A 27,829-nucleotide genomic window follows, 5' to 3' on the forward strand; every position below is an offset into this window, starting at 1 on the left:
GACTACGGCGGGCGCTGTGGGAGTGGAGAAGCCGCAAGTGCTGAGGCGCGGTGGAGGAAGGCATGGGAGCCAAGAGCATGAGGAGCTGGTGTCTTTGTCAGATTTGTACCTGCGGGTAAGAAATGGCTGGTGTAGTGGCGGGCCGGGGCTTGGGAGCCGACTCCTCGGGAACCCTGAGAATGGCCGTCCCCCGCAGATCAAGGGACGAGGACGCAGCGACATCCCCACTTATCTCATAAGCTCCACGAATACTCGCTCCGCACCCGCCGGCTACCTGGGGGTAAAACGTTTCTTCGTAGCCCCTGAGACTCCCAAGCAAGGATGCAAAGTAAATAATATATGTGAAGCAGCGACGGGATATAAGACTGGGAGAATGCATTTCCACCCCGTCATCCCTCACCACAAAGATGAGAAAGAACAGTGCTCAAGGCCCTGAGTCTGCAACCCATATCACACTTTCTTTCATCTGCTTTCTGTCCTCCCAGCCAGACCATATTCCCATTCCCGTCCAGGCAGCAGTTCTTTGGGATTCGCCTGACTGAAAAGGCAGTACAGTAGTCCCCACCCTGAAACCTAGAATCCAACTGAGTCCTGCCTAACAACCTTCCATTACCTAGAAACAGTCTTCTCCTTCCTCAGCTTCACTGTTGACCCAGGGATTAGATCATTATTTGCTAAGTAAATATGAACGTGTCAATCCCTTCGTATTTGTAATCCCCTTCAAAGAAAACACCTGCATGTTGATGGAAAGCAGTTTTTTTGATAGTCTCATAATAAACACAGTTCGTAATTAGAAGTAGATTAAAATATCAACAAATTAACTTTGGGTGTATGAATCTGCAGACTGCTGTGCAGGAGACAATTTTTACTTTTTTCCTAATTTACATTCAACGCAAGTTCCTTTCTCATTCAGCTGTTAGGAAATTTGGTCTTCATTATGTTGAGGGCTACCCTTGGAATGGTGTGATTTTACTTTTTCTTTGTTTTTGGTTGTGGTTGTTTTGTTTTTTAAGGGTTTTATTTTTATTTTTTGATAATGCAATAAATACACAAGAGGTGTCATAAAAATCCATAATATTGTAAAATATCTATATTATAAAACACCTTCATAATTCTATCTTCCACAGATAACAAATGTTCTTTAAGACTTGTTTTACATGTGCATTGATTTTTTTTTTTTTTTTTTTTTGAGACAGAGTCTCACTCCATCGCCAGGCTGCAGTGCAGTGGCGTAATCTCAGCTCACTGCAATCTCCGCTTCCCGGGTTCAAACAATTCTTCTGCCTCAGCCTCTCGAGTAGCTGGGATTACAGGCTCATGCCACCACACCCAGTTAATTTTTGTATTTTTAGTAGCTCTCCTGACCTCCTGATCCACCCACCTCGGCCTTCCAAAGTGCTGGGATTACAGGCATGAGCCACTGCGCCTGGCCTGCATCGATTTTATTTTTTTTAAACAAAAAAGAGAATATTCTGAGCATACTATTCTACAATCCAGTTTTTTACTATTTACAATCTCACCATCTTCCAGTGACCATGTAAAGGTCACCCTCATTCTCTTAAATAACTGTATACTATTAGCTTATATGATATATTGGTCAAGGTTCTTAGTTATGGATAACATAACCTACTTTTGTTAGTTTAGGCAAAAAGGAATTTATTAAGGAGTGTATATATATATAGTTCATTTGGAAGAACTTAAGAAATCATTTTCAAAATAAGCTTCCAGGAAAAACTTCCAAAAATTTTACCACAGAACAGGACTGACAAGAGGCCACTGCCTCTGCCATAATCGAAAATTGCAACAGAGCTGTAGACTCCAGAATCACTCGTCTCTTCCATGGTCAAGAAGCTGCCAAGTTAGGAAACCAGCTCGCAAATCAAGATGCCACCTAACAACTTCTAACTCCAATCTCTTGTTGCCTCTATTACATTCATGCAAGCAAAATAAATGTTATGCCTTGACTCTCTCCTTATGTAGCTCTGTTCTGAGTCAAAGTGTCATGTGAATACATGTAGCAGGTGAAACCTAATTTGTATGTGGAAACTTTCTGCAAGAGCCTGGGAAATTCCCTATTAGCTTTTCAGCTTCTATAGTGTAACAAGACACTAAATTGTTATGAGACACTTAATTGCTGTGCTTCCACCACATAGGGATAGACCATTATTTATAGATTGTTTCTGTAAACACCATTACAGAGGAAACAGTTTTTGGGGTTTTTTTGTTTTTGTTTTTGTTTTGAGACAGAGTCTTGCTGGGTCGCCCAGGCTGCAGTGCAATGGCGTGATCTTGGCTCACTGCAAGCTCCGCTTCCCAGGTTCACTACATTCCCCTGCCTCAGCCTCCCGAGTAGCTGGGACTAGAGGCACCCGCCAAGCCCGGCTAATTTTTTTTGTACTTTTATTAGAGACAGGGTTTCACCCTGTTAGTTAGGATGATCTCGATCTCCTGACTTTGTGATCTGCCCGCCTCAGCCTCCCAAAGTGCTGGGATTACAGGCGTGAGCCACTGCACCCAGCCCAGTTTTTGGTTTTTCAGTAAAGCCCTAGAATTTAGAAACTGTGAGTTTATTGGAGGTCTCTGATTAAAATGCAATTACAACACAAAATGTTTTTTGAAGTTAATCTTTCCATTGATTTTTTGCACAGGTGACATCATTGTCCACATGGAATCACAAGGATTTATGAAAATTCTGGGGTGTTTTGCCCTACAACTGAATATTTGGAAAAATATCCTATGTATGACAATGTTCTTCCAGCTCAGAGTCTTAAACCCAAGCAAGAAATTCGAGCATGCCGTGGTAAAATGGAAGGAATAACTATATTTAAGTAAATATTTAGTAACTATTTGCTTTACTTATTTTTCTCCCAACTCTTCTGGTGTCAATAAAGTTTTCTAGCTTTTTAAATTACTGTTTAGTTGATTTAAGTTGAACCAATTTGATAGGCAACCGACTAGTTAAATCACAACTTGAAAAAAAAAAAAAAACAGAAAAATACGAATTAAGTTAGGTTGACAAAGTGTGAGAAGAAAAAAGGGATATAAAAAGTTCTATTTTTTTTTTAACTTCCTAAAATATCTCGTATTTATCTACTTTCCACTGTTACCACCACCTAGACCAGGGTGTCTTATCTTTTGGCTTCACTGGGCCACATTGGCAGAATTGTCTTGGGCCGCACGTAAAATACAATAACACCAACCATAGCTGATGAACTAAAAAAAAAAAAAAATCACAAGAAAATCTCATAATGTTTTAACAAAGTTTATGAATTTGTGTTGGACCTCATTGAAAGCCATCCTGGGCCGCATGCAGCCCATAGGCTGCAGGTTGGACAAGCTTGACCTAGAAGAATGCAGTCACTTTATAATAATATCTGAATCTACTCTAGTTTTTGCAGTTTGATCTGTTTTCAATACGTCAGCCTGCCCAAATGATTTTAAAATGCAAACCAAACCCTATCACTTTTTTGCTTAAAATACTCTTAAACTTTCCCATTGTGTTTAACACAAACTAGAATCCTTATCAAAACCATGTAGAGGCATGGTTTGCTCACTACTTAATTCTCTAATTCATTTTCACTGTAGTGCCTTTTTCACTTTTATGCTCCATCCCATGGGCCATTTTTCATTTCCTTGAAAGTGCCAGGTTTCCCTTATCTCAGAGTCTTCCAAGATACTATTTTCCCTACCTGCAATTTTCCTTCCCTCTCTTAGCTAATGCTCATTCAATCTGTAGATCTCAACTACATTATCACTTGAATAAGCCTTCTCTGACACTTCCTCCAGTTTTCAGATTAGGTAAAATTCTTCTATGTAAGCTCACAAAGCACCTTCCTATTATTTATCGTTAGACTGGTTTCAGTGTTTCATGAAAGCAGGAGCTAAGTCTTTTGTTATCTCAGCATTCTATTTTTAGAAAACTGGTAACAATGCCTACTAGCACATAGTAGGTACCCAATATTTGTTCAGTGAGTGATGAACACAAATCTTCTTAAGCCTATACTTTTCATTTGGACTGACCTTTTTTGATCTGTCTGTATTTTTGTCAGTTAGGTGGATTACATATTATATTTACTCATTATTTTATTTAAACTGTTAATGTATATACTATATTCAAGGTACAATCTTGGTGTTAAGTATAAAAATGTGAATAAGTTTATGAACCCCAAATATCTGAGATAGGTCTCAGTTAATTTAGAACGTTCATTTTGCCAAGGTTGAGGGTGCGTGCTGGTGACACAGCCTCAGGAGGTCCCAATAATAGGTGCCCAAGGTGGTCAGAGCACAGTTTGGTTTTATACGTTTTAGGGAGACACACATCAATCAACATATATGTAAGATGAATATTGGTTCATTCCGGAAAGGCAGGACAACTCGAAGCTGGGAGTGAGCTTGCAGGTCATAGGTAGATAAGAAATAAATGGTTGCATTCTTTTGAGTTTCTGATGAGCTTCTCCAAAGGAAGCAGTCAGATATGCATTTATCTCAGTGAGCAGAGGGATTTGAAGAGAATGGGAGACAGGTTTGCCCTAAGCAGTCCCCAGCTTCACTTTTCCCCTTAGCTTAGTGATTTTGGGGCCCCAAGATTTATCTTCCTTTCACAAGTTGAAGTTCCTGCTTCCTAGTGACTTGTACATCATATTTCTATAATTTAGAGTTTTAAAAATGCTCTGTAACAGCTTTAGATTTTGGTGTTAGCCATTTTCATTTCAGATGCAGCTCATTCTTATATAGCAAAGATACAAACTTTCTTTTTTTATTATTTATTTATTTTTATTATTATAGTTTAAACTTTCAAACTTTTAGTCTAATATTTCTATTTTTAACATTTCAGGCATTCCTTGCAGTAATAATAGTTTGGTGACTCTAGTTACTTGTGTAGGTGTATGGCTCTACCACAGATGGAAGATTTTACTTAAGACCTCAGATTTTGGTATGCAGTAGTGCCATCTAGAAGTGTTACAATTGCAGATTCCAGGTCTCCATCTAAAAGAGCCAGTAGATAATAGAGTGGGTCTCAGGAAACTGCATTTTTAACCAGCATTGCTAGTGACTCTGTTGCCACTGATTCAATGCAGTAGGTCAGGAACTGGACTGCTCACTGAGGATGACATGGAACATAAAACAGAGACAATCTTTGCTTTACTGTTGTTTATCGTGTTGTGGGAAAGTCCAAATATGAAAATATCAGATAAATAACTAAGATAATTATGGATTATAATAAGTGAGATGAGGAAATTCAGTAACTGGTTGAGTGATTAAATGGGAATGGTTGTTCTTTTTTCTTCACTTTATTAATATTTCTTTCTTAATGCCTTAATGGTTCATATTAGAGATTTGAAATAAATTTTACAATATTTGTGTTTATTGAACAAAGATTTTGCTTTTAACCAGTTCTAAATGTAGAAATTGAGAAAATTTAACCTGCCATATCTTTCTTTTAAAAGGCAATTGCTTTTTAATTCTGAATTTCCCCAGTTGACTTACTCAAATAAGCCTTAATAATTGGAAAAAAAAAAAAAAAAGCAAGAAATGTCCGAAAGGTCCAAATATACCAATAAAACTAAAATATTCATTTCTTAAATTGTCATCTCTTCACTTAGTATGACATTGGATCTTTTCTTTATATTTTCACTGGGAAACTAGCAGTATTTCTAAGAGTCATAATCTAGGAGCTTGAAACTCTTGCTTGACTCCCTCATGTTGACTGTGGTGACTATGCAGTAGAAAGTGGATTTATCTGTACAAACAAAGAAGCATTCTGTACCTTTGTATAGTACAGGAAGTGACTGTGTAAAGAGGTGTCTGAACTTGTACAAGATTTTGGATCCCTTATAGCAGTCCTGTTGTAGCTCACTTAAATGACTGCCAGAGTTGGCAGGAAGCCTGCCCTGAAGGAGTAGGATTCTAGACACATCAGATGTTTCAGGATATATCAGATGAATAAGACTGCATTCACCCTCTACTACTACATAGAAAGCAGCTTTAGGTTTGGAGGTATACTTTCTAACACTTAACTAGTCTAACCAGAGAAACTGAGAGTTCTAAGCTTTTGCTTTGCTTTTCCCTTCCTGATTCTCTCACTTCCTGACTTCATTTTAGCCTATTCCCCTCTAGTTAGTATTTGAGAAGAGCAAAGAACAACTGACATGTCTTGGGAGGCAGAGGTATGTGATTTCTACTACTCTTCATTCATTAAATAAAAAATTATTAAGCATTTATTAAGCATCAAGCACTATACTAGACACCTGGGATATAGTGGTGACCAAAAGCAGTCATAATCTCTGTGCTGACAGATGTTGCAACCTATTAGAGATGGCAATCAAAAACATTACTCAAAATAAGTCTAAAATTGCAACAGTGATAAGATCTATGAAGGATAGGCACAGGTACCTTGACATCCAGAACAAGAGTTTGACTTTATCAGGGAAATAAGAAAAATAAGTCAAAACCTGAAGGATGTTAAATTAGCTGGATTAAGAGGCGGAAAGAAATGCATTCCAAGCAGAGAGAGAGAGAGTAGCATGTAGCAGGAAGGAGCAGGGAAAGGAGAAAAGTATCAAAGAGGGCCAGCTGGAGCAGAGAAAGCAAGAGGAAGCATGGTGAGAGCTGAGGCTAGTGAAGGAGACCAGGCAGAACCTTTAAGCCATGTTCAGTGTCATCTATGTCTTTACAGTAATAAGAAGCCATAAAGGTTTTTCTGCTTTGTTTTTTTGGTAGAGGGTGAAGTTGGGGAGGAAGGAAGTTAAGGAAGAGGCTAGCGAGATAAGGGCAAGAATGACCTGATCAGATTTACATGGGAAAGAATTACTCAGGTTCCATGTGGAGAAAAGATTGGAGGGAGAACTAGAGTGGATGTGGGTAAATGAGTTTTGAAAGTTATTAAAGTGATTCAAATGAGCTGTTGCAAGAACTTTGCATATTATGGTAGTGGCAGATGTGGAGAAAAGTGGTTAGATTTGAGGGAGATTTATGAGGCAAAATTGACGGTAGTTGATGACAGACTAGATAGGGGAGAGAATTGACGTTTGAAGGGTGAGTCCTAGATTTCTGACTATGCATCTGAAGCGATGGTGATGGCATTCACTTAAATAGAGAACAAGCAAAAAGGACCACATTTATTAAGGGGAAATAACGAGTTGATTTGGGACATATTAAGTTTTGAGTTGCCACTGAATATCCAAGAGACCATCATAGATGCTGGTATGGAGCTCAGAGAAGAGGTCTAAGCTGAGATGTAAATTTGAGAGTTTTTTCAATCTAGGTAGTAATCGAAGCTGTGGGAGTAGAAGAGTTATCCTCAGGAGTGAACAGTGGATGAAAAGAAGTATGTGTAGGTAGGTCTAAGTCTTGAGGAATGCTAACATGTATTTAATGACCGAGTAAAGGTAGATGAAGTTGCATAGGAGACTGGCAAGAAATAATCAGGAAGTCAGGAAGAGCAAGTTTCCTAGAAACAGACAGTGTGGACAATAATGTCAATTACTGCTAGAGAGGTCAAGTAAGATGAGGATTAAAAATGTTCGATGAATTTAATCACATGGAAGACATAGTGAACCTTAGAGCTGTATTAGGGAAGTGGCAGTCCTGGAAACCAGATTGAAATGGATTGGAGTGGGTGAGAAAACAGTTAATTAGTCTAAGAAGTTATGTTGTGAATAGAAGAATTCAGTGAGGGGTTTGGGTTCTTTGGAGAACTTACAGACATATGCAACAAATATTGGTTAATACAAGATAGTTTAATCACAAAATGAGTGATGTGCCAATAGAGTCCAGAAGAAAAAAGCAATCCATGAAGTCTTGGGGTAGTAACAGTAGTGGCTGCCATATTGATCTTACTATGTACCAAGCAGTCTTAAAAGTGTGTGTGTATATCCTTAAAAACAACTCTGTGAGATAGAAGATATTATTGTCCCATATTATATATAAAGAAACTGGGGCATAAACAGGTTAATGAAGTTATCCAAGGTCCTGCAGCTAGTAAATGACAGAGCCAGGATTTGGACGTAGGCAGTCTGATCAGTTTAAGTTTGTGTTCTTCTCCATTCCTCAGTTTTTACCTCAGTGTCTGCAGTACTACCTCTGTCACATAATGTTATATAGTGCCCAGGTTGGCTGCATTACCAGCTGGCATCCATCCATGACAAGGAATTCTGGGAGATCCAAAGATGAGGAACATTCACATCTATAATCTGAATGTGATTTATGTCTAAAGACCAGAGTTACTAATCATTTAACAATAAGCGAGAAAACAGCATGAATTCAAAAAGAAGAAAGTATGCCAAAATAGTTTGCTGGAGACTTTAAGTAGGATGAATAAGGACTTTGACAAAGTGGACTCGGGGAATATATTTTTTAAGCTTTTCAGGTTTAGTAAATTTTACCTGAAATTTCCTTCCAGGTTAGAAAATAAATCAATTACTTGAGGATAGTGTTTACTGAAGATCCAATTAACTGAGATCTATTGTAATGATGTTTTCAAAACTAGAATTTTTGATATATTTACTTTTCTCAAGATACTTAGTCACTGGATAGGACCTTATGAAAATTCATTTACTTCTTTCAAGTAGTTTATCAACTATTACCATTTTAATATCTTCTCAGACTTTCCAAGTAAAAAAAAAAAGCCTTGACATTTTCCATACTTCATTGAAATAATTAGAAATAAAAGAACTTGCGAGGCTATGTTTCAAATTTATATATTTCAGGTTGGATTATCGTCCTTATGAAATATTTAAACAGCCTCGCCATGTGCCAGAAGAATATAAACCAAAACAAGGGAAGATTGATCTTGGTATTACCTACAAACGGAATTTTAATTCGTACAAAGTGCAGCCTGTGGCAATAGTCCGGCCTTTGGAGAGACAACAAGTTAAAAAAGGAAAGTTGGACACTGTCCCGACTTATAAAGGTAACTTGCCATTTCATAAATGAAGGAGCCAAAAACTAAAATTCACTTCCAGCTTTAACATCTAATATCAAATTATAACTTTGGTGTGCTGCCAAACTTAGCCTCCATGGCTCAGGAAAGAACATTTCTCTCTTTGGCAAAATAGTATTGTATAGTAACAAAAGAAAATAGACCATTTGTCTGATTGAGAGGTAAAAGACCCACATTCCCATCCAAAGTCATCTACTTTATTAGTTTTCACTGTCTCAAAACATGAAAAACAAAGGATGCCATTAAACAAGCATTATGTCACATTTGTCACTTCATGTCACCTTTAGTTGGCATTGTTCTTTTCTTCCCATCCTAGAAAAAGTTGAAATGCTTCCGAGAGTATTGGGATCTTTGAGGTCAAATAAATAGCAATGCTTTTCTCCATTCAAGTCCTGAACCAACCTATAAAGCAAAAAAGTTACCAGATGGAGAAGCACAATGTTACTTTTACACTGATAAAGGACAAAATAGAGAATGAAGCTTTCATCTGTAAGCAGGTGATTCCTGATATTGAGCCTCAGAATTAGATAGGCTTATCTACCGCATGATAGACAGTGCCAAATGGGGTCCTGCTCCTCTAAGAATTCTGGCATGGTGGAAGAGTGAGAATACTTTCCCTTTGCAGGCAACTGACTTAGAGGAGTATGAGTTGAGCCATGTATGTTTTTCTTTCCAGAAACCTGTTTTTTTGTTGTGGTGGTTTTTGGGTTTTTTTTGAGACAGAGTCTTGTTCTGTCGCCCAGGCTAGCATGCAATGGCACGATCTTGGCCCCCTGCAACCTCCACCTCCTGGGTTAAAGCAATTATCCCACCTTAGCCTCCCAAGTAGCTGGGATTACAGGTGCACACCACCACACCCAGCTAATTTTTTCTATTTTTAGTAGAGATGGTGTTTCACCATGTTGGCCAGGCTAGTCACGAACTCCTGACCTCAAGTGATCCACCCACCTCGACCTCCCAAAGTGCTGGGATCAAAGGCGTGAGCCACTGCGCCTGGTCCAAAAACCTGATTTTAAAATACTCCAGTACTTTTGAGGAGTGGGGTCTTTGTTTTTTTAAAATAGGCTTTTTTTTTTTTTTTCTTTCAAAATGGAGGCTTACTCTGTTTCCCAGGCTGGAGTACAGTGGTGCAGTCTTGGCTTACTGCAACCTCTTTCTCCTGGGTTCAAGCAATTCTCCTGCCTCAGCCTCCTGAGTAGCTGGGATTACAGGCATCCGCCACCACACCTGGCTAATTTTTGTACTTTTAGTAAAGATAGGGTTTCACCATGTTGGCCAGGCTGGTCTGGAACTCCTGACTTCAAGTGATCCACCCACCTCAGCCTCCCAAAGTGCTGGGATTACAGGTGTGACCACTGCACCTGGCCTAAAAATAGGCTATTTTAGGCTTATTTTGATTTTGATTTATGATAGTAGGTATATTTTTATATCTTTTTATTAATAATGTAATTACATATATAGGATTACATTATTTCCATTGGTTATATAAAATAGCTGAATGGATATGTCCTAATATAAAACACTTTTGTAAGAGTGATACCATCAATAATCAAAGTAATGATTCATACTTGATTTAGGTAATAGTTAAATGCATACTTTTTCTTTAAATTTCATGCCTACCTGTTCAACAAGTAACTAAAGTGCAGGATATCAGTATACTTTCATCTATAAGCCTACCCATTAGGGAGGTCAAGAAATGTTTTTTCTGTTTTTTAAATCTTTGAACACATAACATACTACACAAAGAACAAATTGTGAAGACTATGTGAATGCCGAAGAAGTATAATTAAATGTAGCATAGAGCAATTGCTGATATAGATTGATATGCACAGGAGAAAATGTACTGTGTAAAATTTGACATAAAGAATAATTGATGAAGATGAATTTGGTCTTTTTTCATTTGTTTGTTTTTTGAGATGGAATCTTGCTCTGTCACCCAGGCTAGAGTGTAGTAGCACGATCTCGACTCACTGCAACATCTGCTTCCCGGGTTCAAGCAATTCTCCTGCCTCAGCTTCCTGAGTAGCTAGGATTACAGGCACGAGCCACCATGCCCAGCTAATTTTTATATTTTTAGTAGAGACAGAGTTTCACCATGTTGGTCATGCTGGTCTTGAACTCCTCACCTTGCGATTCGCCTGCCTCGGCCCCCCAAAGTGCTGGGATTACAGACATGAGCCACAATATTTGGTCTCTTATACAATCATATTAAGATTTTCTTTTTTTCTACAAGATCCATAAGAAATATACCAGTAATACTGTTGTCCCCTGATGCTGGGAACATGTACACACAACACACGCACACACTTATACCAACACTACTAGCTTTCCATGACCTGAGTTTCCTGTAGATTCCGATACTTCCACTCCTATGGTTATAGTTCAAGGATAACGAATTTTGAGTTCCTCTGACTACTGAACTTTCTCACTACTGAACTTTCTTAGTCAGCAAAGGTGATGTTTTGTATTTCAGGTTTTCAGGCATGAGACAACAAAAACACTAAGAGCCAAGGTTCTACTTCCATACTCTGTATGATTGTACTGCAGGTTTTGTAGATAACCTATTTAAGAACAATTATGCAGCTGAAGAGAAGTCATAGTAGGAAGATACTCTCACTGTCCTCCTTTGGGAGGCAAAGGTGGGTGAATCACAGAGTCAGCAGTTCGAGACCAGCCTGGCCAACATGGTGAAACCCCATCTCTACTAAAAATACAAAAAATTAGCTGGGCGTAATGGTAGGTGCCTGTAATCCCAGCTACTCAGGAGTCTGAGGCAGGAGAATCTCTTGAACCTGGGAGGTGGAATTGCAGTGCACCAAGAACGCACCACTGCACTCCAGCCTGGGCAACAGTGCATTACTCTGTCTCAAAAAAAAAAAAAAAAAAGAAAAGAAAAGTATTTGAAATAAATGAAAATAGAGTCACAACATACCAAAACTTCTGGAATGTGGCAAAAGCAGGGTTAAGAGGAAAGTTTATAGTGCTAAATGCCTATATCAAAAAGATAGAAATAGCTCAAATTAACAACCTAACCTTGCAACTAAAAGTACTAGCGGCATAATAACAAACCAAACCAAAAGCTAACAGAAGAAATAATTACAATCAGAGCAGAACTGAATGAAATGAAGACCCCCAAAACCATTCAAAGGATCAGTGAAGCAAAAAGTTCATTTTTAAAAAGATAAACAAGATGGATAAACCACTAGCTAGATTAACAAAAAAAGACATCCAAATAAGCACAATCAAAAATTAAAAAGTGACATCACAATTGATCCCACAGAAATACAAAAGATGCTCAGAGAATATTATGAACATCTCTGTGTACACAAATTAGAAAGTCTAGAGAAAATGGATAAATTCCTGGAAACACAAATTCCCAAAATTGAACCAGGAAGAAACAAATCCTGAACAGATCAATAATGAGTAAGGAAATTGAATCAGTAAAAAAAAAAAAAAAAAAAAAAAAAAAAAAAAAAAAACCCTGGACCAAATGGGTTCACAGCTGAATTCTACCAGACATAGAAAGAACAGCTGGTACCAACCCTACTGAAAGTACTCCAAAAAATTGAGGATGAGGGACTACTTCCTGGCTCACTCTATGAAGCTAGTATGATCCTGATACCAATATTTGACAGAAACACAAAAAAGAAAACTACAGACCATTGTACCTGAACACAGATGCAAAAATCCTCAGAAAATACTAGCACACCAAATCCAGCAGCACATCAAAAAGTTAATTCACCACAGTCAAGTGGGTTTTATTCCTGGGATGCAAGGATTGTCCCACATTGCAAATCAATAAATGTGATTCACCACATAAACAGAATTAAAAACAAAAATCATATGATCATCTCAGTAGATGCAGAAAAAGCATTTGATAAAATCCAACATCCTTTCATGATAAAAACTCTCAAAAAAAACTAGGCATTAAAGGAACATACCTCAAAATAATAAGAGCCATCTGTGACAGACCCACAGCCAACATCATACTGAATGGACAAAAAACTGGAAGCATTCCCTTCGAGAACTGGAACAAGACAAGGATGTCCACTATTATCACTCATATTTAACATAGTGTTGGAAATGCTAGTGTTGGAAATTATTTCTCTTCACTGACAATGTAATTTATACCTGGGAAACCCTAAAATTTCTACCAAAAGACTCTTAGACCTAATAAATGAATTCAGCAAAGTCTCAGGATAAAAAAATCAATGCACAAAAATCAGTAGCATTTCTATACACCAGTAATCTTCAAGCTGGGAATCAAATCAAGAACATAATCCCATTTACAATAGCCACACACACTCACAGTACCTGGGCATCTAACAAAGGAGGTGAATGATCTCTGTAAGAAGAAGGAAATCATAAACTATACAAATGGAAAAGCATTCTATGATCATGGATAGGAAGATTCAATATCTTTAAAGTGTCATATTACACAAAACAATCTACAAATTACCAATATAATTTCTTTTTTTTTTTTTTTTTTTTTTTTTTTTGCAGAATTAGAGAAAAACTATTCTAAAATTTGTATGGAACCCAAAAAGAGCCTGAATAGCCAAGGCAATCCTAAACAAAAAGAATAAAGCCAGAGGCATTACATCTCCCAAATTCAAACTGTACTATAAAGCTACACTAACCAAAACAGCATGGTACTGGTACAAAAATAGACACATAGCCCAATGGAACAGAATGGAGACTCCTGAAATTAAGCCAGACACCTACAACCACCTGATCGTCAACAAAATTGGCAAAAATAAACAATGGGGAAAGGACTCCCTATTCCATAAATGATGCTGGAAAAACTGGCTAACCATATGCAGAAGGATGAAACTGGACTCCTACCTCTCACTGTATACCAAAATTAACTCAAGATGGAGTAAAGGCTTAAATGTAAGACCCCAAACTATAAAAATCCTAAAAGAAAACCTAGGAAATACTCTTCTAGACATTGCCTTAGGCAAAGAATTTATATTTTAAGCACTCAAAAGCAAATGCAATAAAAATTGACACATGGGTCTTAAATTAGAGAGTTTCTGCACAGGAAGAAAAACTATCAACAAAGTTACAAACAAGTTACATAATAGAAAATATTCACAAACTGTGCATCCAACAAAGGACTAATATCCAGAATCTATAACTAAGTTAAATAAATCAAGAAAAGATAACATTAAAAGATGGGCAAAGGACATGAGAAGACAGTTCTTGAAAGAAAACATACAAGTAACCAACAAACACATGAAAATATTTTCAACATCACTTATCATCAGAGAGATGTAGATGAAAACCACAATGAGATACCATCTCATACCAGTCAGAATGGCAATTATTTAAAAAGTAAAAAAAAAAAAAAAAAAAAAAAATGATGCTGGTGAGGGTCCAAAGAAAACGGAACACTTATATACTGTTGGTGGGAATACAAATTAGTCCAGCCCCTTTGGAAAGCAGTTTGGAGATTACTCAAAGAACTAAAAGTAGAATTACCATTCAATCAAGCAATCTCATTACTGGGTGTATAACCAACGAAAAATAAATCATTCTGTCTGCACTTGTATGTTCATTATAGCACTTTTCACAATAGCAAAGACATAGAATCAACATAGGTGCCCATCAATGGTGAATCATATAAAGAAAATGCAGTGTATATACACAATGGAATACTGTGCAGCCACAGTAAATAAAACCATGTTATTTCAAGAACAAGGATACAACTGGAGGTCATTATTCTAAGCAATTTAACACAGAAACAGAAAACCAAATACTGAATGTTCACACTTATAAGTGGGAGCTAAACATTAGGTATACATGGACACAAAGATGGAAACAATAAACACTGGAAATTCCAAAAGGAGAGAGTGAGGGGGCATGCAAAGGTTGAAGAACTACCTGTTGGGTACTGTGTTCACTAATCGGATGATGGAATCGTTAGAAGCCTAAACCTCAGCATCACATAATATACCCAAGTGATATACCTTCACATATAATCCCTGAATCTGAAATTCAAATAAATGAAATAAATGGTATGGGGAAAACTGAGTATCCACATGTGAAGGAATGAAATTGGAGCCTTATTCCATAAACAAAAATCAATTCAAAGTGAATTGAAGTCTTAAACATAAGACCTGAAACCATAAAATTCCTAGAAGAAATCATGGGAAATGACCTTGACTTTGACCTTGCCAGTGGTTTTTTTTTTTTTTTTTGGATATGACTCCCAAAACACAGGTAACAAAATAAAAATAGACAAATGAGTTCATCCAAACTAAAAAGTGTCTGTACAGCAAGGAAACAATCAACAAAAAAAAATTGGAACATATGAATTGGCAGAAAATATAAGCAAACCATGTATCACATAAGGGGTTAATATTTTAAAAAATAGACAATAGCAAAAACAAAAAGGGGGGGATTAAAAATTGACCAAAGTACCTGAATAAACATTTTTCCAAAGAAGACATACAAATGGCCAATAGATATATGAAAAGATACTCAACCAATCACTAGATAAATGCAAATCAAAACCGCAATGAGATGTCATCTCACACCTGTGAGGATGTCTGTTACAGAGAAGATAAAAGATAGCAAGTGTTGGTGAGGATGTGCAGAAAAAGCAATCCTTGTACTCTATTGGTTTGAATGTAAATTGGTATAGCTATATGGAAAACAATATGAAGTTTTCTCAAAAAATTAAACATGGAGTTTTTATGTGATCCAGCAACTTCTCTGGTGTATACCCAAAGAAAATGAAATCAGTATCTTGAAGAAATATCTTCACTTTTATTTACTGCAGCATTATTCACAATAATCTAGACAAGAAACAACCTAAATGTGCATCAATCAATGAATGAATAAATGTGATGTGTAAATATTTGTATGAACATATATATAGTACACATCTATTATATATTATGTAATAATATGCATAATAATGTATAAATCTAAAAGAGTTGAATACATAGAAGCAGAAGATAGAATGATGGTTACCAGAGGCAGGGAAGTGGGGGAAATTGGGGATATATTGGGCAAGAGGTATAAAGTTGAAGTTGTATAGGATGAGTAAATCTAGAGATCTAATGTACAGCATCATGATTATAATTAATAATACTGTACTGTATACTGGAAATTTGCTGAGAATAGATTTCAGGTGCTCACACCACCCACACACACACACGCACAGATGCACACACATGCACACACACAGGTTACTGTGAGGAGATGAATATGTTTCTCACTTTAGTAATCATTTTACTGTGTGTGTATACATGTTAAAGACCAAGTACATTTTAAATATATACAGTGTTTATTTAAAAATAAAATTGACTATATAAAAAGAAACTTTATAATTGAGAATTTAAAAAGCAATAGCATGAAAAATGAAATTGCCATACTAGACACCAAAATGAGATATCCTCAGGGGAAGACATTATTTACTACAAAAATAGTGGAGCAAACAGTGCTTCAAGAATTGATACTTGGTAAGTTATCACTTCAGGCCAGCCTGGGAATGCATCAGACACTAGTCGGTATTGATATGTAGAAAGAGGAGGGATATTCTGAAAACTGGTACGAAATGAGTAAAAAAGCATAGAATCAGAAAAATAAAACAGTTATTCAGTAGACATAGTGAGGGCCAGAAATTTTCAGGGATGAGAGATTGGGGTGTAATTCCATGAAAGTAGATTGAGATCAGTTTGGGAAGAACCTTGAGTGCCAGGCTGAGGGGACCTGACATAAGTATAGATTTTTAAAAATCTTCTTGGAAGGACATCAAACAGCTGTAGAAGCAAAATACAAAAATTTCAGAGAGCTAGGAGCCCTTCCTCAGTGAGTTGATATGGCCAGCCATTTACTTCTCTGGGAACACTTGTCAAGTCCTAGGCCTATGCTGAGGATTGAGCTTGGCATAAGCAGACAAACTCTAGTAGAGGAAAAAGAAAGCAGTGGAACACTCGAATTTGGGCTGATAGGACCAATTGAAATCTAGAAGAGCCCCAGATACATGGCTGGTTTTCAATGTGAGACATTCACTGAGTGTTTGTAGGGGAGTGGGCATGGTGTGCTGGGAGACTGGGCCAGAAAAATTCCAGAGGAATATCCCACAGTCTTATTTGGGAGTAAATGCTTAGGAGACGAAGCTCCACTAGAATGAGGGCCTTACTACAAACACACCTCGAGTCTTGTTCTTGAGACATTTGAAACTAGAGTAAGACTATGTCTAACTAAAGGTGCCATTGAGCACTGATCTAGCTCGGATTCTGGTAAGAATGAGGTGATCTCCCCCATATTCTAACATAGGAAAGAGTGAACTGTCTCCAGTTGAAAATAACATTGATTTTAGTTTTTATGATTCTCTTATACACAACATTCAGCACATAGTAAAATGTTATGAGGCCTATGAAGAATCAGGAGATATTTGAAGAGATAATGGTCAAGACTTTTCCAAAATTGAAAGAATCAGCCCACAGATTCAAGAAGCTCAGCAAACTCCAAAATAAACACATAGGAAACCATCCTAGACAACTATTGTCAAACTTCTGAAAATGAAGTAAATATAAATTCTTAAAAGTAGCAAGTGAAAAACTATTCATTATCTACAAAAAGAAAAAGTTATATCTGACTTTTAAACAGAATGATACGTGACTTTTCAACACAAACTATGGAAGTTAAATGACAATGATATGACACTTTAAAAGTGCTAAAGGTGCGAGAAGGATCTAGAATTTTAAAGCCAGCAAACCTGAGAATGGTATATCTAGTAAAAATAGCCTTGAAAAGTTAAAGCCAAGTAAAAATGTTTTCAGACAAAAAAAGAAAAAGCTGAGATACCTACTACAGAAAGTATTAAAGGACATTCTTCAGTTAAAAGGAAACTTATTCCAGAGAGAAGCATGAAATGCAGGAATGGATGAAGCACACAGGGTAAATATGTGGGTAAATATAAAATAATATTGACAACTTAAAATTACTATGTTTTTACACAAATATAAAAGTAAAGTATGTTAGAACAGTAGTACAAAAGGCAAGCGGATTTAAATAGAATTAAATTGCTTACAGGTTCTTCCATGCTAGAAGTGGCAAAAATATCCATTTACGTTTGAGCCAGAAAAATCTCATAATAAGTCAAACGTTCATTATTTATTTTTAAAATATAGAAAAAATTCTAATAGTAAAGTGGAATAATACAAATGCCATTTATTAATACAAAAGAAGGCGGGAAATAAGGGTTATGGGAACAAAGGAGGGAAAAATCAAAAGCAAATAGCAATACAGTCAACTTAAGCCCAATTAGATCATTACATTAAGTGTAAATGAACAAAATATTGTGATTAAAACTCAAAGACTGATTTTTCACACGTTAAAAGATATTATTTTTTAAAAATGCCAATAATTTACAACTTACATAAAATGGATAAATTTTTTGAAAAATACAATTTAACAAAAGTAACTCAAGAAGAAATAAAAAGTCAAAATAGCCCTTATCTGTAAAGGAAATTGAATTTGTAGAATTCAAGGTGTAATTTTAAACCTCGCCTTAAAGAAATCCAGAATTTTCAGATTCTGTGTAGGATGCAGAATGCCAGAAAGAGTATATTCCCAACATAAGAATAAGAAAAAGCCAGCTAATTTATGAAATCATAAATGTGTATGAATCCTTTAGAAAGCTGAGATCACAGGTTAACCAATTAGCCTGACATTTAACGAAAAACAACTTCCACCCAGTTGAGACAGGATTCAAGCACTGTTTCACCCAAAGCTGGGCATGGAATGAAGACTAGCTGTTACACAAGTGTATAAAAATAATTAATTTACATATTTAATTGCTAAAGACTTGAGTGTGAGCTACTGTGAGAGCATAGAAGCTCTGAGAACTTCAGACACTAAAGGGGCAGTTCAAAACGACTCATAGACTGTTCCCTATAGATGTTCACTGTGTGATCATCAGAAAGATTGGGAGAAAGGCTGGAGACCACAGAAAGTTTTCTTCATAGTGCAGGTATGGAGAGAAGAATGGTTGTTGTTACAAAGAAAAAAAAAAAAAAGCAGGAAGCTCCATTTGGATGCCTCTAACCTACAGAACAAAAAAGGATAAATATCCACTGCAGGAGAGGCATCACTGTGACAGCCCCAATGAATAGGTGAAGATGTATTGCAACTTGATGAAAGATAAAGAAAAACAACAGCAAGGAGCAAAATAAAACTGAACCTTGAAAATGAAGAAAGAACAGGAAACTGTCTTGAGACCAACAATTAGAGACCTACTACATTAAGTGAAGGGGCAGGTGCACTGAGAGAGCTGTGCTTCTGAGACCCAGGGGCACAGGGCCTGCCTAAGACTGAAGCTGGACTGAGACAACAGAGAAACCACCACACACCCACCTTCCACTTCCCAAACACAAGATTCTAAGCTTCAAATATACAAAGCAGCAAACACTTATAGTATTAACATAAGAAATGTAAAAATATGCATTTGTAGTTGGAGATTTCAACACTCTCTTTAAGTAATCTGTAGAACATAGACAGGTAATAAGTAAGAATATAAAGACCTGAACAACACTATCAACAATTTGTCCAAATTGACATTTGTAAAGCACTTCTGCCAACAGTAACAGAATACACATTCTTTTCAAATGCACATGAAAGCTTCATCCAGATAAACTATATTTGGAGTCATAAAACAAACCTTAACAAATATAAAAGAATTGAAATCATGCAATGTGTGTTTTTGATCATAACAGAATTAAATTAGACATCAATAATACAAAAAAAATGTAGAAAAATCCCCAAATATTTGGAAATTAAACAGCAAATTACTAAATGTTTGTTTTTTCCTTAAGTATCATGAAACATTAAAAACACATGATAAAGATTATGGTGTTTTAAAGGTATTCCTAGAATGTTATCAATAAATATTCCAGAACAGATAATAAGTATTCCAGGCATATGAGCATAGGCATATTTATGGGGAGAAAATCAATTTTCTGCAATTAGCTAGAACTGACATTCATACTATTGTACACTATTACATCCGTCTCTCAGTGTCCAAATTCTTGCTTCCATTTTGAAAACCAAAGCTGGTTTGGTGAGGGAAAATATTGTCTTCTGTTTACTCTCTTACAATGAAAATCTTTTTTCTCTTTTGTGGTAGCAAGAATTCTCCCTATATGATTGTGTGGAACTGTTGATCTTTAATAACATCTGTGATTTCTTTTAGCTAGTGAAAAATGGTGTTATACTTTTATACTTTACTTTGCAAAGAAGAGAGATTCCCTCATGGTACCTCAAGAAAAAAAAGACTCTGGTAAAGCTTCAGGTGAACTGAAAATGGAAAACTATCAGGTGCCAGGGAGCTTCAAGGAAGAGCTTTTCCCTTCATCTCCACAGTGAGCTACATGATTTCTCTCACAGCACCTTCACTTCACTCATCTGCTCTGATTGCCACTTTACTAACTGGCCGCCTCTGACTAGTTATCTTTTCTGTTTCTTTACAGGTCTGTTTTGAATGTAACTTCAGCTTTCCATGGCTCTTCAGCACTACCTCCTGGCATCCTTTTCAATTCTCTCATTTCTATCTCACTCATTATTTTCAATTTTAGGTTTACAAGAATAAGAATGCTTGATCTAGCTCATCTTTTCTGTCAGTTTGTCTTCAAGGTCTCTGCTGGCCTAAAGGTCGCCTATTCTTGAGTCAGGTGCCCTCTCTCATCCAAACATCAGTAACTTGATCATTTAGTCCAAAAGTTGGCCATTTTGGCAGAAATGGATAAACATTTTATCTCTTTGAAGAAGATATCCACATAATAAGTTTTCAAGGTTTGACCTTTCCTGTAAATACTGCATAGACTTTAGTTCTGATTTTAGTATGTTATCTTGTATAATAAATTTCTGTCATTTATAAATTCATTTTTGGTATTTAGAAATACATATTTTGAGGTGAAGTCAATTTTTTTTTTTTTTGAGGCGGATTCTTGCTCTGTCGCCCAGGCTGGATTGCAGTAGCATGATCTTGGCTCACTGCAACCTCCACCTCCCGGGTTCAAGCGATTCTCCTGCCTCAGCCTCCTAAGTAGCTGGGATTACAGGAGCCTGCCACCACGCCCGGCTAATTTTTGTATTTTTAGTAGAGATGGGGTTTCACCGTGTTGGCCAGGCTGATCTAGAACTCCTGACCTTATGATCCACCCACCTCGGCCTCCCAAAGTGCTGGGATTACAGGCATGAGCCACCGTGCCCAGCCGGTGAAGTCAATTTTCTGGTATTTCCTAGCTTATTATCTTCCTCATCTAGAAATAGAAAACACAAATAATCCTTAGTTGAAATATAAACATTTCAGTTTTAGTGAAGTGTACCATTACCAACTTGTAATGGTATTACAAGTCATCACCCTGTAGACACCAGAGTGACCCAAAATGCTCCACAGTCTAGGTAAACTGCAGGAAGTAGGCTTAAGGTTATTTAACTTCCAAACTCCAGATCTTTGCTCTGATGGTCACTTCAAATTCTACAATTTCAAACACCTTTGAAGGTATTCAGTTAAGGCCTCTGGCCTCTAGATGGCCCTCTATCTTTTGGGAATGCCTTAAAGTCCTTTTCATGAGGGAAAGTTGAAGCCAGAGATCTTTCTGGGAGATCTCCTTGAGCAAAGATACAAGTTACCCTGTATCTTTGCTCAAGGAGTTCTTTCTGTAGCTTCCTAGAGTATACCAGAATTAAAATTTTCTCTCCTTTGATGAGTCTCTCCAAAGCAAGGAGTAATATCTGTATTACTTTTGTCTACACATGAGGGCACTTGATTTTATTTCAAGCCCTGGATTTTAGACATACCTTAGCATTTTGTGAGTTGTACTTAAAATCCCAACCACTTCCTAGGAATACAACCATAATCTCCTAAACTCTGTCCTCACCTACAACACAGTCCTTTTGGCTTTCAAGAACTATCCACAATCAGGCTCAGATATGCTTTTCCTTTGTTATGTAATCAGATGAATTTGAAAGTGGAAAATTATATCTATTAAAGTGAGGAGATGGGTAGAGGAAGGTGAAAATGAAGAAAAAGAACAAATCTGAAAGGAATCAGAGAAACTGTATTCTGATACTATCGTTTAGATTTCCAAAGGAAATGGAAAGATGTTTGGCAATGAGAGAAATCAGTTATGATTTTTAGAAGATGGTTGTTTTCTTCAGCGTTTAAAAATGTTTTTACTTTGTTTTAATTTTCAAGATGATTATAGAGCTTATGACCTTCATAAAAGTGAACTTTATAAGCCAGAACAAACTTATCAACCCCCTACTGTGAAATTTGGAAATTCAGCTACATTTCAGGATGACTTTGTTCCTCAAGAGATAAAGCCTAGGCAAATCTTTCTTTAAACCCTCCTCTGTGGTCAAACGTTCTACAGCCCCTTTTAATGGCATTACAAGTCATTGCCTTGATTATATACCTCATCAGCTTGAACTCAAGTTTGAAAGGCCAAAAGAAGTTTGCAAACCAACTGACCAATGCTTTGAGGATCTCACAGCTCACCGGTATGACTTTCAGGGTCTTATTGGTGAAACTGCAAAAATCTGCAGACCTGTACACACCAGAGTGACCCAGAATGCTTGGTTTGAAGGAAGCACTGAATTCCGTGAATGTTTTCAACCATGGGAAATCCCACCATCTGAGGTCAAGAAAGTACCAGAGTATGTGCCTCCTACAGGTAACATCTATTAAACAGCACAAGCCATCTTGACTATGTTCCATATCAGACCAACCATGTAGTTCCCATCAGGCCAGTTTCTCATAGAAGAAGTAACAATTTTCCTTTCGAAGGAAAAAGCACCATGAAGGAAGATTTTCCAGCATGGGAAAATTGTCGTCAGGGACTTATTAAGAAGCAGCAGATTCCCAACCCATCTGGAAAATTTGATGGTTTGAGCACTTTCAGATCTCACTATGGGCCACACAAATTGATTCCAACAGAGAGTTGCAAATCTTTAAATATTGCTTTTAAGAGTTCTGTTCCATTTGATGATGTGACTATGTACTCTGTAGAGTACACACCAAAAAACAGGAAATTTGCCCAACAAGTTACTCGTCTCTTCCAGGTTACATTTTTGAAAATGCCAATTCCCAAGGTCATAAATTCTTTCACAAGATTTCTCCCACAGTGAAGGCCTTCTAATAACCAAAATATGCTTAAAAGGAAGCTACTAGCAAGTAATTGTTTTTCCAAGAGAAGACTCAATTTTTGGAGTGAAAAAAATTATGATATAATAAATCATTTTTTATATTTTTAAACAAGAAAATTGGAAAATGTATTATAAAAACTCAGAATCTTAAAACCATTTTGTATTGATACTTTAATCAAGATCGTTCTTTAATATGCATTTCAGAAGGTTCAATAATATACATTCCCATGTGAACTCTTTTAATATTTAACATATTGCTTAGTAACTTGTCCCCAGTCTATTATCATTTGTAATTCTGTTTATAATTATGGCAATTTTATGGTTATTCACATACCAGTTGTTATTTATCAAGCACATCAGGATTATCTAGAACAACATTGAAAATGATACATGAATTCCTCTTCCAAGATAATAGGATTCATTTTACTCAGACTTCCGTGCATCTACATAGCATCTACTGAGTCAAGTTTTGGTTGGTGGTATACAGACTGCTGCACTGCTCCTCACCATGTTCAGGTTAGCAAGAGGCACTGTGGTGTGGCAAGGAAAGGCTCTGTGTGCTGGGAATCAAAGGACTTGAGTTCAAGTTCTAACTAATTATCATTATTTTTAGAGACAGGGTCTCACTGTCACCCATGCTGGAGGCCAGTGACGTGATCACTGCTTACTGCACCCTCAGCCTCCTGAGCTCAAGTCATCCTCCTACCTCAGCCTCCCAAGTAGCTGGGACTACAAGGGTGTGCCACCACATCTGACTATTTTTTTTTAAATATACTTTGTAGAGACAGGTTCTTGCTATATTGGCCAGGCTGTTCAATATATTGGCCAGGCTACTCTTGAATCCCGCCTTGGCTTCCCAAAGCACTGGGATTACAGGCATGAGCCACTATACCCAGCCAGAGTTCAAGTTCTAATAATATAGATTTCTACTTGTATTACCTTAGACAATGACTCATATCTCTGAGCCTCGGTGTCTATTTGTAAAATGATGTCTGTTCTCAAAAAGAGTTTGTTTTGAGCATCAGACTATATGGTACATTTTAGTCCTTAAAGTACAAGTGTAGAGGATTGTTAAAAAAAAAAATCGCTCAATCTCTTTTTGTACTTGTTTTCTCCTTTTCAAATGAGGAAAATTACTTACTCAATCCTCATTTACTGGCCTGTAGCAAGGATTGTAAACTAACCTAATTTGCTTTGAGCTTCTGAGTAGTATGTGCTTCTGAGAGGAGTCTTGTCCTTTAAAACTTCATGAGCACCTGAGAAATTGTTAACAGAGAATGGAAAGCTTGGAATGGGGTAAATACAGTGGTTTGAGTAACAGTATTTGCAGAAAGGAAAAAGTATTTGCTAGGGTAGTTTTAGGAAGTTTCAGGAAGACTGACAGCTCTGAAGAAATCTTTAGGGTAAATGTAGGTAATTTTGAACCTAATTGCCATGCCAAGTCACTGTTCAGAGGCAGAACCAGCCCCCACAGGGGGCATAATCACCTGGTTCACCTCTTCCAGTGTGAAGATAAGTGCTAAGGAAAGGAATGATGCCAGAAAGTATAGTAGAAACACTCTATTGCATTTAGAAATGCTGAAAATTTCCTAATGAATTAAACTCTTATTGGGTGGTTCCTTTTTTAAAAAAAAATAAATAATTACATTATGAGAGAATATGATTTATTTTAGCATAAAGTGAATTTTAGTCTTTCATGGCTTCAAAATTATTTCAAAATATACTTTATTGAAAATCATCAATATTTGGTTATTTTAATTGTTCAAAAGTAATTTGTTCTTATTTACATTTGTTAGTAAAAGTATGGTGTGTGAAACTTTATATTTCTATGCAACATTAATAAAATCAATAAAAGGAATGGATTTTCAAGAAGTCATTTCTGTACCTAATTTTTTTTAAAGAGAGCATTTTAATAAAGTGCTGTCCAGGTTAACCTATACATAAGTAGATGTTCTCACTTTTTACATACAAAACAATAATGTATAATCAGAATTAAAAATAAGGGAACACTACAGCACTCTGTCATCCCGTCCCATATTCCAATGCTGGATATTCAAATCCCTCTGTAATTTAATGGGGGTGGTCTCCTCCCAGGACAAAGGTCACCCTTAATAAGACATCTACTAGAGTTTCCAGAGGCAATTTGCCATGGGATAAGGATTGAAGATGAATAATGGTGTTTCCCCATAATCTAGCACTCAGTAAACAGGTGTGAAAATAGAGATTGAAACAGAGAACAATGTAAGACATTCAGCCTAGGAGTTCAGGAAAGTCTTCCTATGGAGAGGATAGACAGGTGAGCTGAGTCTTGGAAGATAAGTAGGAAATTGCCAAGAAAAACGAGAAGATGGGAATAGCATAAAAATAGGTACAGAGGGACTCTCTATCTCTGTGAAAGAGTTAAAGGAACTTCCAAGCTATGTTGGTGGACAGCTAGCAATCCCTGATTCATTCTCCTCTTAGGTCTTCTTGAAATGCTATGTGAGAGCTCACACAAAAAAACATTTTAGCAGGGCTGGAAACTACTAATATTACTTAGCAAACGGCTGGATTCTAGAAGGAATTTCCACTATGCCAAATTTGGATAAATCTAATGAAGGAAGGAGGAAAATGCAGAGAGAAAAGTTGGTAGATTTCTACCCCAGCCCCATCCCATTTCCACCCTATCTCTCTGGAAAAACTTGTTGTGTAAAATAAGACCACAGACATATTAGAAATAAAGGCTGTACAGACAATAGAAGGAGTGAACCCTAATGTAAACTATGGACTTTGAGTGATAATGTGTCCATGTAAGTTCCTCTACTATAACAAACGTACCACTCTGGCTGGGGGTGTTGATGGGGGGGAGGCTGTGCATGTGTGGGGGGAGGGGCATACGGGAACTCTGTGTTTTCCACTGTGTTTTGCTGTGAATCTAAAACTGCTCTAAAAATATAAAGTCCAGGCCAGGCGCGGTGGTTCGTGCCTGTAATACCAGCACTTTAGGAGGCTGAGGCGGGTGGATCACAAGGTCAGCAGATCAAGACCATCCTGGCCAACATGGTGAAACCCCATATCTACTAAAAACACAAAAAAAATTAGCCGGGCATGGTGGCAGGTGCCTGTAGTCCCAGCTACTCAGGAAGCTGAGGAAGAATGGTGTGATCCCGGGAGGCTGAGCTTGCAGTGAGCCAAGATCGCGCCACTGCACTCCAGCCTGGGCAACACAGCGAGACTCCATCTCAAAAAAAAAAATAAATAAAATAAAATAAAGTCTATTTTGAAAGTTTTCTTAAAAGCCCTTCAAGGCAGGAGGGAAATGTTCACTCAGAGGCTGGAAAACCCACATCCCAGCTTCTGAATATCTCACGTTTGCAGGCTTGATTTTATACAAAACTACAAGGCCTTTTCTGAGAATTGCTGTGTGAGAGGATCCTCATGATACTCAGGAAGTGGAGGGGAGACCTCTGGAAGCTCAGGAGTCGAGGAAAGTGAACCTTGCAATCATGAGTTAGTAACTTCAAAAAGGCTGTTTAAAAACATGCTGATAACATGCTTTTGAAAGGGTTGCAGTGTACAGTAAAACATCAGAACTCCTTCATTTTGTTAAGGCTTTTGCTTTCTTTCCTTTATTATTCAATGCTCTTTTGCATGCAACTGCAGATTTTCATCCTGTATCACAGACACAGGGCTTTCATCCATACTATCCCTCCCCAGCCTTCTCATAAACACAGCACACAGTTTGATAGATGCTCTCTAGGATGACCAAGGGTACTTTCCCATCCCATCAATATCTGTGTTAAGACTTCTTTTTCTTTTCTTTATTTATTTATTTTTGTTTGTTTGTTTGTTTGTGATGGAGTCTTGCTGTGGCGGCCAGGCTGCAGTGCAGTGGTGTGATCTCAGTTCACTGCAACCTCTGCCTCTTGGGTTCAAGCGATTCTCCTGCCTCAGCCCCCCAAGTAGCTGGGACTACAGGTGCATGCCACCACGCTTGGCTAATTTTCGTACTGTTAGTAGAGATGGAGTTTTGCCATGTTGGCCAGGCTGGTCTAGAGCTCCTGGCCTCAAGCAATCCACCTGCCTTGGCCTCCAAACATGCTGGGATTATAGGCACAAGCTACCACACCTGGCCAAGACTTCTTTTATTATAGCCATCATGGAACTATAATGACTGAGAAGGAAATGTGGCTAGGAGTTGCTTACAGACAGTAAGCAAGCAATAGGAAAACCAAACCAAACCACAAAAACATAGGTAAAAGTTCTAAACAGACACTTCACCAAAAAAGATATACAGATAATGTATTAATTTGCTAAGACTACTATGAAAAGTACACAAACAGAGTGGCTTAAACAATAGAAATGTATTATCTCTCAGTTCCAGAGACCACAGGTCCCAAGATCAAGGTGGTGGCAGGGCTGGTTGTGGGGCTCTGCCTTTATCTTCACACAGCATCCTCCCTGTGTGCATGCATCTGTTTTCAAATTTCCCCTCTTTATAACGACATTGGTCACATTGTATTAAGGACCATCCAGATAACCTCAGCTTAACTTGATATTTTGCAACGACTCCATTTTCCAATAAGATTCTATTCATAGACACAATTCAACCCAGAAAAGATGGCGAAGAAGCACATGAAAAGATGCTTAACGTCAATAGTTATTATGGAAGTTCAAATTAAAAGCTGAACTAAGATACCACTACATACCTACTAAAAAGGCTTTAAAAAATCACCACCACAC

The 27,829-nt window shown here is 37.2% G+C and overlaps 1 pseudogene across 1 annotated transcript; it reads left to right on the top strand.

Annotated features, from left to right (window-relative positions):
* Positions 1-24,983, top strand: LOC713942 (stabilizer of axonemal microtubules 2-like; annotated as a pseudogene). Its single transcript, XR_013395861.1, has 4 exons — positions 1-115; positions 197-375; positions 8,709-8,911; positions 22,158-24,983. The product of XR_013395861.1 is annotated as a stabilizer of axonemal microtubules 2-like (transcript).
* Positions 24,984-27,829: the final 2,846 nt, after the last annotated feature.

Source organism: Macaca mulatta, chromosome 7 (genome assembly GCF_049350105.2).
Source record: "Macaca mulatta isolate MMU2019108-1 chromosome 7, T2T-MMU8v2.0, whole genome shotgun sequence".
NCBI classification, from domain to species: Eukaryota; Metazoa; Chordata; class Mammalia; order Primates; family Cercopithecidae; genus Macaca; species Macaca mulatta.